The sequence below is a fragment of the Mastomys coucha genome, unplaced genomic scaffold (assembly GCF_008632895.1).
Source record: "Mastomys coucha isolate ucsf_1 unplaced genomic scaffold, UCSF_Mcou_1 pScaffold6, whole genome shotgun sequence".
NCBI classification, from domain to species: Eukaryota; Metazoa; Chordata; class Mammalia; order Rodentia; family Muridae; genus Mastomys; species Mastomys coucha.
In genome coordinates this window covers 49,199,774-49,204,146 of record NW_022196912.1, presented here as the reverse complement: position 1 = coordinate 49,204,146, position 4,373 = coordinate 49,199,774, and the positions used below count along the sequence as shown (strand labels likewise).

The 4,373-nt window shown below is 45.2% G+C and overlaps 1 non-coding gene across 1 annotated transcript; it reads left to right on the top strand.

Moving 5' to 3' along the window:
• The first annotated feature begins 2,389 nt into the window (after nt 1-2,389).
• On the top strand, nt 2,390-2,521 carry LOC116081340. Its single transcript, XR_004114834.1, has one exon. It is a non-coding gene; the product is annotated as a small nucleolar RNA SNORA17 (small nucleolar RNA).
• The last annotated feature ends 1,852 nt before the right edge of the window (nt 2,522-4,373 follow it).

Sequence of the window (4,373 nt, the reverse complement as noted above, 5' to 3'; positions counted from 1 at the left end):
TCCATATGACAGTCAAAACAGTCACCATCACCTTTGGATCTTACAGCACTTAGTGATCTATGTCAGTCAAGTCTTCTGAGAGGCAGAAATCTAGCCATTAGGCAAAATGCCAATGAGAGAGTGCAAGGAAGGGGACCTGGGGCACACTGGTTAGTTTGACATGCCACAGTGTAAGTTTGGCTCTGAAGGAAACTGAGAGGGAAGAGCATCCTATGATGCCATGTAACCTAGAAGTGTTTGGGCTAGGGACATTAGGAGTCAGTTCTCAGGTCAGTCTGATCATTAGAGGAGTTCTAGCCTTCAGATCTGCTTACAAGCCAAACAGTGGCTAGGAGCAAGAACAGAAAGCAGTTTGTCAAGATTGTGAATTACAGGTAGTAGCAGTCGAGACTGCTGTGAATTGAGCTGCTTGCTTCAAAGGACTGTGAAGCACGTCCTCATAGCAGTCGAATGGACTGAGAAAGAAGAGCACAGGCTACAAGAGCAAAGTAAGCACTCTCAAAGCTTTCCTTGATTTTAAAAAAAGCGCATGACCATTTCAAAACACATGGTTTGTGGGACAGGGTCACAAGAAAACCCAAGACTGGGTCTAGTAATTTCATGCCCCATGGTGAATCCATGTAGTAGAGGAAAGATGGGTTCTCAAAACCAACAGGTATCTATCAGCCTGTAACACACATATAAACATATAAATGGTTGTGATATAGTAAGATGGTATTTATCTTATGGTATACACTTACTTTCTATTTTTATTTTTTTTGGTACTAGAAATTGAAATTAGGGCCTTCCACGTGCCAGGAAGAAACTCTACCACTTACTGAGCTACATCCTGAACACTTTGACTTTTTTCTTTTAATTCTGAAACAAGATCTTGCTAAGTTTCCCAGGTTGGTCTTCGGCTCCCTCTCTAGCTACCTCAGCTCTTGAGCTTGCACTCCTCCTGCCTCAGCATCCTGAGTCGATGGAATCACAGGCCCATGTCACCAGACTTATGGAATGTTCCATTTTAAAACAATGTAAAGCTTCATAAATAAGCAATTGGCTTGAAGGCAACTTTTCTAACAATAAACACATAAAAAGGTTGCATTTTCTAATAATCCTACAAAAATAAGACTGGTGGGGGCTAGAGAGATGACTCAGTGGTTAAGAGAACTGGCTGCTCTTCCTAAGGTCCTGAGTTCAAATCCCAGTAACCACATGGTTGCTTACAACCATCCATAATGAGATCTCATGCCTTCTTCTGGGGTGTCTGAAGACAGCTACAGTGTACTTACATATAATAAATAAATAAATCTTTTTAAAAAAAAACTGGATAGTCACTTCATATTAAAGCAAAATAATAGATTATATAATTATATACCACATTGCATTTAAATAAATTTTAACAGTCCTTTAGGGGAAATGAGGTGATACTGAGAGAAAATATCTCACACAATTTTTTCACATCTTATAAGCAGAAGAGCTCATGTTTTTTGTTCCAGACTAACTTTGCTAGGATATTAATATATTTAAAAATTTGGAAAACAGGGCTGGCGAGATGGCTCAGCGGGTAAGAGCACTGACTGCTCTTCCAAAGGTCCTGAGTTCGGATTCCAGCAACCACATGGTGGCTCACAACCACCCGTAAAGAGATCTGATGCCCTCTTCTGGTGTGTCTGAAGACAGCTACACTGAATTACACCAGAGCAAGCAGACCAGAGTGAGTGGGGCTGGCAGAGGTCCTGAGTTCAATTCCCAGCAGCCACATACATGATAGCTCACAGCCATCTGTACAGCTACAGTGTACTCATACACATAAAATAAATAAAATAAATCTTTAAAAAAAAAATTGGAAAACAAGAATATTGCCTCTTCTATGACAAAGGCCAACAATTGTCTTAGGGCATTGTTTGGGAAAGTATGTTTAATTTTCATCACTGTGACAAAACCCCTGGCCAAAACAAGTTAAAGAGTGAAAGGTCTGGTTTGGCTTAGTTTCAGTGTATGGTCAGTAGCTTCACTGGTTCTGGGCCTTGGTGAGGTAGACTATGATGGAAGGCATGGAGACACAAGGCTGACTACCTTAGATGGCCAAAAAGCAGAGAAAGTATGGGGAGGGAACAAGATTTATCATTCCAAGGCAAACTGCATAGCACAATTCTTCCACCTAGACTCCACTTCCCAATATTATACTGTGAATCTATTAACATACGAGCCCACTGATTGTGTCATAATTCCATCACCTTTCAATGATTCAGTCTACCAGGTAGGGACCAAGACATAAATGTGAGCTTTAGACAAGAAGATGCAGCATTTACACAGCACAACACTCCAATGTTTGCAGCCCACTATAAATAATGTTTCCTAAGATTTGGGAACACCGAGGCCTGGCCACCAGTCCAAGGTAGTACCTGCCCCTAGAAGCATTACAAGTGTGGCTGCTGTGTCACATGTGCTGCAGCAGATGGCAGAGAGGAGAGAGGCTATGGTTATGCTCCATGTTCTGACCTGTCAACATCTAAGTGATTAGTAGCCTAACACTCCCTGAAAAAAAGGAACCTGAGATGATCTTCAGTTGGATACCAAGGGGTAAAGGAGACCTAGGTGAGACATAAGACTCCCATGCCATGGGGCCCTGACAGGGAGCTAGCCTGAGATGACCCCCAGTCCAGTGCTACACAGGCCCAAGAGACAGGGGGCCAGACCATGCCCACAATGACCCTGCCTGGCACCATGATGCACAAGCTGGACATAGCACTCCTGAGGTCACTCCTAAGATGACTCCAGACATTCAAGAGACCCTAGATGCCACTAAGAGGAGCAAGTAAATGGTAGAGAAATGGAAGAGAAAGAGAAACAGAAGAATGTGAGCACAATGAAGAGAAGCAGAACTGGAGACTTGAGGGTAATGAGGAACAGCCTGATGTGAGTAACTGGTGATGCCATCTGGAACCACAGTGGGGTCCTGGCCTGTCTGGAGAACATTATCTGGGTCTGTGGCCCGTTGCCACCAAAGGCCAGGTCCCTGGTCTGGGCTACCTTCTCGGGACATCTTGATGTCTGATTGCTGTGCAGAACTGGCCCCACCCCTCCCCTGGGCCTCATAGGAGTACTGGCCCTAGGAGAATAAGAACAGGAGAGCTGATTACACCCCTAGGCATCTGCAGTGCTCAGGAGAGAGGGCCTGTACACTGTAGGAGTTGAGGATGAGCTGGCCCCAAGGATATAGACATGGAAGCTGGCCTTACCACTCATCTCCAGCATGGTGGTGTGAATGAAGAAGAGATACCCTCCTTCCCCCCCCCATCACTACCTATGGCAGGTGGAATATCTGGCCCTGGGCTTATGAGATCAGGAGAGTTGGCTCTACCCCTCACCAGCTGCAGCACTTGGGAAAGTGGGCTCTGTACCTTGCCTGAGCAGCAATGTAGAGCTGACCTTGATGGTGGGGATGTGAAAGAGCTAGTCCGAAGGGCATGATGCTTGGGAGAGCTGATCCCACCACTCCTCTGTCATGTGATAACATGGGTGAGGGAGATATATAGTGATAGAGTTAATCCCCTCTAAACTTCCTGGTGGGTGAGCATGCACTTCTTGCTACCCACTCTGCATTACAGAAAGACACACACACACACACACACACACACACACACACAGAGAGAGAGAGAGAGAGAGAGAGAGAGAGAGAGAGAGAGAGAGAGAAATGGTTTGGCACTTCCAAACATCTGCATTGCTAACACTTCTTCTGTGATACTTCTGAATTATTACTTACTAAAATCTATTAATTATTATTATTATTATTATTATTATTATTATTATTATTATTATTATATTTTCTTTATTTACATTTCAAATGTTATCCCCTTTCCTGGTTTCCCCTCTGAAAACCCCCTATCCCCTCTCCCCTCCCTCTGCTCACCAGCCTGCCCACTCCTGCTTCCTGGCCCTGGCATTCCCCTACACTGGGGCATAAAACAAGACCAAGGGCTGTAGGGAGCTGCTTGGATATGATCATCAGCGGCTGCCGCTTAGACGATCGTATCCAAGATGGCGGATGTCTGTCAGACACAGGCTGCTTTTTACGGGGCTGAAGCGGGGATGAGCAGGGCTCCAAACAGCCTTAATTCTTTCCCCCTGCCCTAGGTGAGCATGTCCTGTGCCTCTCTGTAGGCAATCACGCAGATACGATCGTCAGCTGCTTAGATCTTAAGCAGCCACCACTGACGATCGTATCTAAGATGGCGGCCGCAGCTGCAATAGACTATTCTACTGCGCATGCGCCCCTCCTGATTGGGTGTATACTGCGCATGCGTCTTCCCAAGTGGATGTGTACTGCGCATGCGTCCCTCCTTAGCAGGTGTATGCTAATGAGGGTTTGACAGGGAACCAATCCT